This window comes from Castor canadensis, chromosome 3, assembly GCF_047511655.1.
Source record: "Castor canadensis chromosome 3, mCasCan1.hap1v2, whole genome shotgun sequence".
NCBI classification, from domain to species: Eukaryota; Metazoa; Chordata; class Mammalia; order Rodentia; family Castoridae; genus Castor; species Castor canadensis.
In genome coordinates this window covers 160272856-160285384 of record NC_133388.1, presented here as the reverse complement: position 1 = coordinate 160285384, position 12529 = coordinate 160272856, and the positions used below count along the sequence as shown (strand labels likewise).

Below are 12529 nucleotides of genomic sequence, written 5' to 3'. Positions count from 1 at the left end.
TGGGATACAAATGTTGAGGCAAAACCCTTAAAATTTGTGCAGTTACAGTTGAAAACTAGCTGAACACATCAATCCAGGGGCATAAAACAGAAGCTATGTGAGATGCTTTGTTTCTGTATTTTTTTTCTCTTGAGCAACCTACAACTTAAAAGTAATGTTTATCCATTAAAGGCCTTTATTCAAATTGGGTCAACCTCCTAACTGCCAGGCACCCGAAATATTTTCTAGACACAAATATCTCAGCCATTGCCTAATGCCCTGAGAGAGGAACAGGTGGATTTTTTGAAAGAGTAATAATGGTGGAAATGTGGTATGCAGCTTTGTAGTTCAGATAGATATAAAAATTAAGTACAACTAATAAAAAGCCTAAGTGAAGATGGAAATAAATTGCAGAAGTAGGGAAAAAATTGGGAGATTTACAATAATTATAAAGTGATGACTTGATAATGCTGTAAAATACTATAATATGTATTTTACTATATTACAGAGAAATGAGTTTAAAAAAAAATCTGTAAGTATGCAGAGCAAAAGTCCCACACTGCCCCTTGCTGATGCCCTCATTAAATAACCTAAGGCCATTATTAACTTAGGCCCAACCAAACAACAATGACTGTATCAGGTGCTGAGGAAATTCTAAGAGCTGTAAAATATAGTGCCTGTCTTCAAATAGCTCACAATCTATTAGGCAGGAAATAAAGATGAGCAAAAATCTAGCTAATCCACCAACAAATTACCTCAAGTAGTAATTAACACAAAACCTAGGAGTGTACAAATCTGTGAAAACCAGAGTTCATAATCTAAATGGGGGCCAGCAAACACTTTTTAAAGGGCTAAATAGTAAATACTTTAGGACTTACAAGGCACAGTCTCTGTTACACTAATTCAATTTATAGCACAAAAGAGTCATAGATAGTAACTAAATGAATCATCAAATAATGGTAATTACTTGCTTCTGTGGTCATAAAAGCATTTATTAATTCATAATTTAGTCAAGATGTAATATATAAGCGAAGTTTTAATTAGGCTATCAATCTAACAGTGTTTGGGCTTATATATTCTATGTAAAATGATTTTTTTTTATTGTTGTGCTGGGTGGGGATACATTGTGGCATTTACAAACGTTCTTACAATATATCAAATATATCATAGTTGAATTCACCCTCTCCATCATTCTCCTTTATCCCTCCTACCCCCAATTATTTGGACTCCAGGTAAAAACAGGTGGTGGCCTGCATCTGACTTCTGGCCGTTATTTTGCCAATTTCAGTCCTCAAGCAGTAGTTCTCAATCCCAGGACCACATTAGATTGATGCAAAGAGATGTTTTTAAGACATGCAGGCACCATGTTCAGACTTCACAGTCTGTATAGGGCCCACCCATTTGGCATATCTTCGAAGCAGTGTTACTGATCTAAAGGAAAACAGGTTTTCATACAAGATTCCTGCAAGCCCTAAAGTTAAGACTTATGTTCTTGAACTTATCAATTTTTAGCCTAATGATGAAGAGGAACCATGATGGGTCAAAATCTGGAGGCCACTTACTGAATAATCTGACATTAAAAGTCAATGATATTTGAAAAATATAATCACATTCATACATAAAAAATAAATTGGAAGTATTCTCATTCCTAAGATCAAGCTGTTGAATAAGGAAAGAACGTTATCACTAAAGTGAACTCTTCAATTATAGAACCAGTTTTAAGTTTGTTAGTTGCTGAAGTCACAGAAACACAGAAACAAATGCTGAGGAAGAAGGCAGGAACAAGAAAAAAACTACCCCATTTCTTCCAGATATTTAAATTACAGCAGAAAATGGCTAAAGCTTACTGAATCTTTAAATGAGTGCAAGGCACCAGGAAAAATATTGTATGATTTTTTAAAAATACGATAAATGTGAGTTAGATAAATAGGACTCTCATCACTAAAAAATGGAAAATTTGAGACACTTCACAACTTGGTGAAAGTCACACAATATGAATGAAGTAGGACTTGAATCAGATTTGACACTGAAACACTATGGTCATAAAGATTCATTATCTCCTTAACATAACTATAGTACTACACTGATTTTGAAACAAAAAATAAAGCATGAGAGAGCCGGAGAACAAAAAAGAATAAATCAATCACATTCACTTATAGTTGTGAATCAACTCTGTATCACAGCATGAGTTCTAGGAGGTAATAGCATAGGACTACTTTTTTTTACTTTTTATGCACATTCATTCATTCAGCACATGGCACATATATCGTAACTATCCATACATGTATATATGTGTATATATGATCTACCTCAGTAGTCTTCTACTATGAGGTACTTATGAAGCTAATAAAATAAGGCCCTTCACACTATTTTGTTCAGTGAGTAAGCACATACATGGCCTAATTCAGACAAGTAATACTCTGTAGCTTTAGATACTCATAACATAGTTTACCAATTTTGAGATTTATGGACAAAATGATTAATACTCTTAATACTATTATGAAACAATCTTCTAAAATGTGACTACTGTACAGATAGAGTAAGGTATCTTTCAGGGTCATGTAAAAAATGTAAGGATAAGCTTTTAAAATGCATACATTCTGGGACATTTTTTCTTTCTGAGAAATTTTACTTTATAACCATCATATTTTCTTGTATCATGAAGTGCGATATATCTGGCATTTGCTACTTTTAAAATCTGCATTAATATAGTTTCAATGGAAACACTAAATACTACTTGACAAAAGCAAATTCCAATATCCCCAAATTAACAATTAACCCTTGAAACCAAAATATTTATCATAAAAATCATACTGCTCAGGTTTCATTGTTTTTTAATACCAGTAACTCTTAATGCAACTTGAAAACATTTATACTCTTGTAAATTTCAAAGAATTATTTTATAACCCGGCTTAATTTGCGACAAAATAGCTTATATGAATGCCAGTTTTACTTCTTTGGAAAGACAAATGTAAACCTATTTACTGATCTGATTTTCTCTTTCATCTTGTCTCCAGTTTCTGTGTAGATTTATAATGTTCATTGTTTCCAATTTTAACAAATCACCTAATGGCAGAAAGGAAAATATGTTAACCTTAGAATTATTTGCAGTTGGAGAAATCCCTTTTGTCTGGCCCATACAGGGCCTGCAATCTGTTTTAAACACAGATTGTCTGTCTTTCGTCTGACAGCCACCAAGCTGCACAAATTACTTTCTGCCTGTTCACCTGTTTGCAGCTGTGTCTGTAAGCTAAAGATTCTGCAGTTTGACTTGAGCAACCACTTCAGGATTGATGACATGTGCTGCTGATAAAGTGAGCAATTTGAAGAAATTACTAGCTATAGTTATTGAAAGACATCTGGGCATAAGCTGAGAACTAGAAGCTTTCAATCATATGCTTGCAACCTGCAGTGGCGGCAGTAGTGTTTGAAGTGATACCCTACTACAGGCAGTTGGCCCTGGTACTAAATAACCACGCAATATATGGAACATAATCTCTCAAATGAGTAATAAAACGTTCTGTCTTTTAGCTGTAAAAAATCTAAGGTTTGGTCCTTTCTTTAAAATGTTCTTTGAGAAATAACGTAAGGCAACAATTAAGCTTTCTTGTTTCTGTCTTTTCTGGGTTAACTTTATAAGTATCTCTTACTTCCTATGTAATGACTTTTTCAAACTGTTACTACTTCTGCTATAAAAGAAATAGTCAACATTCACTGAACACATACTACATGCTCCATACCCCGATCCTAAAAGAGCTTCTTGTCTATTGTCTTAAAAACTCACATCAATATTAAAATGGAATTACTACTCCATTTGTCTGGTGGGAAAAATTGACTAAAGCTTCAAGAAAATACTCTAATGTCACAACTATGAGGACAAGCACTAGGATTTGTCTGTATCCCGACCAAGTTCATTCAACCATACCATACTGCCTTTCTACTCTTTTTTAGAATTTACTGGTTTCTTAATGTGCTTTTGTTAAATGACAACTGTACACTTTGTCAGAAACATTCTATCTCTCAGGTCAGACATTAGGAGATGTGGTTTCTATTCTGTCTGTCTGTCTCATTATATAAGCTTATTTCAAATCAAACTGTCGTCATGCCTGATAAAGTCAAAGTTAACACTTTTAAGGCTAACAGATAGTGGTAAAAGCTCAGACTCTTCCCACACCTGCTGAAATTCAATGAAAGTAAGAGTTCAAGTAAAACTGGGACAGTAGTAGTAGCAAATATACATCCATTTTATGATGAAAAATACACCATACTTACTATTGAAGAGAAAGAAATCATGCCTATTAAAATGGCATTCAAATAATGGCTTTATAAACATATTTGTAAGACTGATGATATAACTAAAAAATTAGACAATCATGAAAAACAGTGAAATATAAAAATAAGGAACAATGATAAAAATGACTAAGACAACAAAATTTTTATTTAAGTCAATATCAAAAGAAGAATTAATATCTTTAGATCTACATATATGAGACACAGTATGTTTCAAATGCAAAACTGGATAGAAGACTACAGGCTGAAATTTTTTATACGATCATTACATTTTTCTAAGATGAAAATTAGTATGATTTTAGATAAGTACTGGAATTCCCTCTACTTGCAAATTATTTACAAATCAACACAGATAAAATAAGATGAATAGCAAAAAATTTATAGATCAAGCAAAATGTAACTATTCAAATAGTTCTTACTGTGTAAAGTCTACAAATTCTTAATTCATACATATTTCAAAAAAGTTAATACTTTTTAAAATAACTCAATTAAATATACATAATTAATATTAGAAACAAACTATATACTGCAAAATTAAAACTAGTCATTAAGTTATGGTAGTCTTAGGGAATGTAACTATGAAACACAAAACAAAACGGAAAATTTCAGATATAACTATAAGCCTGCAGTTATGTAACAGATATGAAAGATCTAATTTGGAAATATTAATTTAAAGATCAATTTTCCACATATTGAATCTTTACTTCTTATTTAGGATAGACAAGGTAGATAAAACATACTTCATCATTTAGAGAGGGTAGATGTTAAATGAAACAAAAAATGCTTCTAAGTTTCTTTTGATTAACTGGCATTTCCATTATTTTTATGTTGGCTATAAATTTTCCATAGCTTTACAAAATATTATTCCTGGTATCTATAAACACTGGAAAAATCCTTCAGAACAAATTTAAATATAGTGGTAAAACTACCAAAATTGTACTATCATTTCAAAATTCTAAAATTAAGTATACTTGGAAAAACAGAAAAGCCAAAGACTTCAAGCTAAATAACTATATAAAACTTTCTCTCACATTTCACTATTCATAAACTGGATTCAACACAGAACTGACTCTAGATCCAAAAGAGAATATATATTGTTAATGATTGCAATAAGTCAAAAATTTATTTATTTATCTAATGATACAGCAATATAACAACATTCTTATACACAAGGAGAATAGTCAGAAACTATCAACTATGTCACTAACCTCTTTCCTAATCATGTCATGAGTTAATATTTTTAATAGCAGCTTTTATTTTTAAAAGACCTAAGTCGTGAGAACATTCATATCACTTCATAACTTTGACACAAAGTATATATAAAAAGATTAGACTTTATTTGGTATAAAATCAGTTGGCAGTTTTACATCTGTGTGTGCAACATAAATATACCAGCTGGCATCTCAAGCACACACACATATGGACTTCAAAACAGAAACTTCCTTATTTGCAGCACTGCCAGGGTAATTTTGTATCCTCTGCATACTACAGCTATTTGTCAGGCCCCTGCAGGTGTGCACTGCACATAAACACACAGCTGTAGTCCAGCAAGCCAAGTGTTCCATCAAACACATAAAGGGAGACCTCAACAGTTGGATTAGTCATCCCTAGAACAGGTCCGGGGAGAACAATATGGGTTAGTATTTTTAGAAAAAGCATGAATAGGAAATTTATGATTATGTTAGTATTAGCAAATGGCTGAAGGATTGTGTCATTTTTAAAGTACTATGTACTTACTAAGTTTTTGTTAGAGTGGCTAGAAAAAAGTAAAATTTGTATTTTAGTTTTAGATAAACAATAATACAGCTTACACATCAATTAAGTATAAAATGTGAAAAGATTTTCATATTTGTTTTTAGCTTTTAAATTTTGTGCAATTACACTCCTTGGCTATAATATTTCTAAATCATGGTCATATATTCTTAAACATTCACCATTATATGTTGTATTGTTTGATATTTATAATTCTACTTTTCTATTTATATAAACTTATGGTGAACTTCTCAATACAGGGTAGTTGAGACCAAAATTATGTATTAGACAACATTTAACTACTTAGAGGTACATGCTGTATTAGATTATATAAGTACTCTTAAAGTACTTAGTTCTTATGAAAGTATGTTAGCCTAAAAGTGACTAGAGAAATATATAAAACATAAGATACAGTCACTTCACAGTCATGTAAAACCTTCAACAAAATTAAATATGATCTTATTAATATTCTTTAAAGTACCTGGAAAACATTCCAGGCAGTAGCTAATTATAACTAACCACATTTCCCCAAAAATGCTCAGTTCACCTGGCAGTTGACAAACATGAAAGATAACTTAGAAAATGAGCTTGAATGTATTATGCCTAATATACTAATCTTCAGTGAACTTGAGGTCAAAGAGTTAGTAATCAAGAAACAGCAGTCTCTTACATCAGGGAATTCATGTTTTCTCGTATCTGCAATGTACAAAGGTATTTAAAAATTATATTAGTCTGATACAAATCTCACCTTCATTAAGCCTAACCTTATTAAGTACTACTTTATTGTAACTGAGCTACCAAAATACCATCTAAAGTTGAAAAAAAAAGAGAGAAAGCAAATGAGAAGGAAAAATTGAAATGTTTATACTTAAATTCCTTTAAAGAAAATAATCTCAGGTCTTATTTTATTCTTTTGTCTAAATATAAATAGAAAATACCTGAACTCAACATGGATCAACATATTACTGTTGTATCCCTGAGATGTGATTCTTGGCTCTTTAAAGCTTCCTAGTAGCCTTAAATGTTTCTGGTTAGATATGGCTGAATTCTTAACCTCAGAAACTCTCTTAAACTATAATTCTATCTCAAACATTTACATCAGCATCCTTTGGCCCAAAGTACTGTCATTTAGAAAAGTATCAAATGGTAAGGAGAAAGAGACTATCATGTTCCTTAATTTCCACAATACTTTTTAAATTTTAATTAACAATCTATGTTCCATTTATGTACAACTGTAAAACTACTCCAAAATTTCATGGCTTAAAAGACCAATCTATTTTTAGCTCTTATAGTTCTAAGGATTTCCTGAACTGATCTAGGTGGTTCTTGTCTGGATATCTCATGAAGCTAAATCGTGGTGGCTAAGCTTGTGAAATTTCAGCTATGCTGGAGATCCAATAATGTTTGATGCTTTACCTGGGATGAGTACAACAGCTAAGGGCCAGATAAGCATCTATCTCTCCTTTCTTATACTAGCCACTCAATGTGGTTAGCTATCATAACATGGCACTATCACTGGACTTCATACATGGTGACTGGCTTTTCCAACATCAAGGCAAAAACCGCAAGCTTTCTGAAAATTTAGCCTTGGAAGTTAAACAGTATCACTTTCCTCACAATCTATTGGTCAAAAGCACATCACAGGCCCATTCCACATTCAAGGGGAGGGACACATGGAAGAGAATAAATACTAGGAAGCTCAACTCATGGTAATTTTTTCAGGCTGGCTACTCTAGAATAAACCTACTTTTTTAATGTTTTCTAAAAATTAATCTGTTAATGATTCAGTATTTAAATTTTGTTTTTACTTTCTAATGATATTAATTTACATCGATTTGATTGCAAACTATGACAACTAAGAGATAACAAGGGTATTTCTTTTTTTTCACATTAGCTTATTGACTCTTTAGAAATTAAATCTATATCCCAAGCTAACTCTGTATTTTTTAACATCTAAATATTGGAGGTTTGCCTCAAGCACCAGAAGGAGCCAATCTTTATTTTAGGAGTTTAAAAGAGTCACTCACAAATATTGAAGTTTACCATTTACCTAAATGGATCATATATTTCAGTTGCTTAAAAGTACTACACTTAGTAAATAATTATCAGAATTTATAAATGACTCTTAAAGAAAATGAGTTGTAAATGAGGGAAACAGGGTTAGTAATAATAGACAAAAACAGTGACTACAAACACATTCATAGAAAAAACCACAAGCATAGTAATCTTGTTTATAGATAGTTAAGAGTCATTCTTATTTGAAAAACACAAAACTACAGGTGAAAACTCTTCCATAAGGCCATGTTTTTTTAAAGTGGATAAAGAAATGGGCATCATAGTCTCATTCTCCATGTCACCACCCATGCCTTATGTTTTCCCAAGAGGTAACAACGGGTAATTGTCTTACATGCATTCTCCTCAATTTTTCTAAAAAATACTACTGAACTCCTATTTCCCTACTTACTTATACAACTGTCTATCATAGCACTCACACATGAAAATATACATTCTGCTCTTTAAAAAGAAAGATGGAGTGGGGCTTATGTACTGGTTTACAACTTTTTACTTGAAACCTATCTATCCTATATATTTTAAAGGATGACTAATATTAAATAGCATAATACTGAACAGCATGAATGAAGATAATAGTCATACTGACAAATCACATAAACTATCCGGTAAAAGAAACTAAAAGTAAAAGAGAGTACACTGCAGAATTCCATTCATATGAACTTCAAAAGGGAAAATTAAACTATCAGAACAGAAATCAGAACACAAAAATGTCTATGGAAGTGATGATCAGATCAGGATTGACTGTGAGGGGATCACAAAGAACCTTTCTAATATTGGGTCTAGAAAACTTTGAAATTATTTCTTGTTCTAAGAAACAATAAAACAATGAATCAACAGACCATTTATTATCTTCACTTCTTTTTCTTTAATTGCAAATACTGACTCTCAAAATACTAAGTTATTATCATCCACAATTGGAAATATTAGAGGACACCAGGTCCTGAGAGGTCAATGACATAACTAAAATCCCACAAGTAATTAGGTAAAAGTCATAGGTAGGCTTCAAGCTTTCCCAATCACACATCACAACTATTTTTCCTTTACCTTTTAACATTGAAATTTCTAGAATGTGTTACAAATTTTATCTTAAGTTCTCAGATGTTCTCCCTAATCAAAAGAAGTAGAAAAAATAAAAACAAATCTACACTTAAAACTTTAGGCTCCTAAAAGAAAGAATACCTATAAATTAGGAATTTGAAATTACTCCATAAAATTTTCCATGTGAAATGAAATTGAACATTAGCAGCTTATAATACAAATGACATAATGAATTATAAAGAAGCAGATAAAGAAAAATAATTAGAAAAGTCTTGATTTGTCACATTGCCTATGTTTTCTTGGTAGATTTGTTGATGGATTTTTAATACATTCTATGTGTTTTCTAGAAATTCACATATTCTATGACCTGCTTTTATAATAAAAAGATACATGAAATATTAAATTTTTATAAATGAAATAGGAGTAGCTACAAAAAGATGGAAACATCCTAAATGTTCTACCAATATTAGGACTAAGTAATTGCACCTTTATTCTATGGAATAAGTTACATATATCCATATATGTACACTTTATATACACTATATATTCATATATACACACCTTTATGTTAGAGCAACAAATATAACATGGTAGCAAGTGAAGTGAAAGAATCAAGTTCTAGAATATGCACATAATATGAAATTCACATTCAACACAAACCTAATACACGTTAATGTCTGTATATACACAGAGAAAGGTGGGCAAAGGTGAAAGGAAATTAACTTTTAAAAGTTTTTGCATATCCACGAACATTAAAATATGTATAAATTTATTTAACAAAAAATTTAAAAGGTAAAAATCAAAGTAAATCTCTAAGCTTTTAGAAGTAACATATTATGAAAAAATAACCAAAAATTAAAAATAGGCAATTCCCTTAGAGATCAGTCAGGGAAATATACTACTATCTTATTATAAATCCTTTGAATTATTTACTCTTAAAAATATATATTTAAGATATATTTATTAGTACTGTTAGCATTGGTAAAATGAGAAATACTAAAGAAAATAATAAATGCTCATTTTTAAAGATAATTATTTATACTGAGTATTTCTGACATTTGTACTAAAACTGTTGATACTTACTTTTCCAGACCATAATACTCAAACTGCTTATGACACAGCTTATTCTGCAATGTTGAGGGGCCCAGAAGATGAGGATAAAGTAGAATTTAGTCCTCCAAAATCATTGTTAAGAATGTAGGTTCTGACTGGGGATATGTACATAGGTGGGGGCAAAGAAGAGGGAGAAGGGGGGTGAACATGATCAAAGTAGTTTGTACAGTTATAAAAACAGAGTAATGAAACCCGGTAACAATTATTTTTTCAAGGGGAGGAGTAAGAAAGAATAACACAAGAGGTGAATTTAGTCAAAGTACACTACACATATATAGAAATATCATAATAAAACCCCTTTGTACAACTAATATATACTAAGAAAAATGTAAAAAAGAAAAATACAGGCAATTTTATAGGCTGGACATAATAAGACATGATAATCACTACTAACTGTAGCTAGAAACAGATCTTTCTAATCTATCTGCTGCTCTCTACTTCAGTAAATGTTATGACGTTCCACGGTAAAACCATTAGTTTCATACTTAAACATCACGAAGATTTTAGAAATTCCACTGAATTTATGAACAAATGAACATTTGTAGACCTTTCATTAAAGCAAAATCCAGAAGAACTATTTCTCAGACCTTAGATGATGCCTCCATGATACATTGAGCCAACGTTAGTAGACAAGAAACAGTAGTCCTTTGAAGCCAATGGCAGTAAATGCCATTGTGGTTTACCATGTGCATGTGGGATGCACAATATATTAGACCACAGTTACTTAAATTAAACCAGTCTTTGCATTATGAAAATGTATCCTATCCCCCTTTGGCTGATCCCCTCCAGACTGTTCACTTTTACATAATTATTTTTCTTATTATCATTTTAGGTCTAGATTTTGCACATAAATGAAACATGCAATAATTGACTTTTTTCATGATGATTCATTTTCCTGGGGGTTCCATCCATTTTATTTGGGGGTGTAGAAGATCAAAGTTCTATACATATATACATATGCATACATATCTATATATGTATTTAGATATATATGAAGATAGCACAATGAAATCCAGCAAACACTGCTCCAAAAGGGGGTAGAAGAGGGAGGAGCCAAAGGAATATAACAGAGGGGTTGAATTTGTCCAAAGTACACTGTGCACATTTATAGAATTATCATGAAGAAACCCCCTTGTGTTATTAATACATGCTAATAAAAACAAAACAAACAAAAAAAGAAAAAGAAAATGTGTCCTAAACTACTTATTTAGAGATCACACAACTGCTTTTAAACTTTAAGATCTCCACATATAGTAAACACTATTGTGTTTCATCTTGGGATTTTTGTTGTTGTTGTTGTTGTTGTACTGAGGTTTAAACTCAGGACCTTGTGTTTGCTAGGCAGGCACTTTACCACCTGAACCATGCCTCCAGCCCTTATTGCTTCAGTTCTTTTTGAGATAGGATATCTCTTTATGCCAAGACCAGTCTGGAACACAATCATCCTATTTACACTTTCTGTGTACCTGGAATGACAGATGTGCACCACCACACCCAGCTTTTATTGGTTGAGATTGGGTCTCTCAGACATTTTTTGCCCAGGGCAAAAATGTGATCCTCCTGATCTCTGCCCCCAAAGAAGGTAGGAATGTTTGAACTATTATTGATGAAATCAGTAAGTGGTTAGCAATTGTTTTGTACTATAGCAAAACGGACTACTTTATTTCTGTATCACCCTATGTTTTGCTCTTCTTATTTTTTTCTTGGCAGTGCTAGGGATCAAACCCAGGACATCCTATATACCAAGCACATACTCTACCACTGAACTGTATTCCCAGTCTCAATGTATGTGGTTTTAATAACTTTACTTTATGAAGTATTTAGAATAAACATTGCATGTACTGATCTAAAGGATAAACAAATTCCACAATAAATATTTTGCACAGTAGTATTTCCTTGTACATAAATTATATTGAGAGTATTTCAGATTCTTTTGTTTACTGGAGATATAATATACTAATTTAAGAGGAATATATTTGTAATAGTTCAGATTATACATGTTGAAACTTGTAAGAAATCTTTTATATTCTATGTATAATATACAGTCTACTGAATTATTAATTAAAACAGAAACTAGCCTCTGAAAAATTTTAGGCTTAAAATACAAGACACTGTTTAAAAAATTCTTCGTTCTTAACTTATGATTCTGCATAATCTGAGTAGATTAATTTCTACACTATGCATGCAGAAGGAAAACACTGTTTAGATTTTACTACTTTCATATTATTAATATATTTAAGATATGTATTTATATGTAAACCTTGGTGATAAAAATCAAATTATC

At 31.6% G+C, this 12529-nt stretch overlaps 1 protein-coding gene across 15 annotated transcripts in view; it reads right to left on the bottom strand.

The window, feature by feature from the left end:
- Positions 1-12529, bottom strand: part of Vps13b (vacuolar protein sorting 13 homolog B) — a 699658-nt gene that overhangs the window by 530468 nt on the left and 156661 nt on the right. The window lies entirely within an intron of this gene.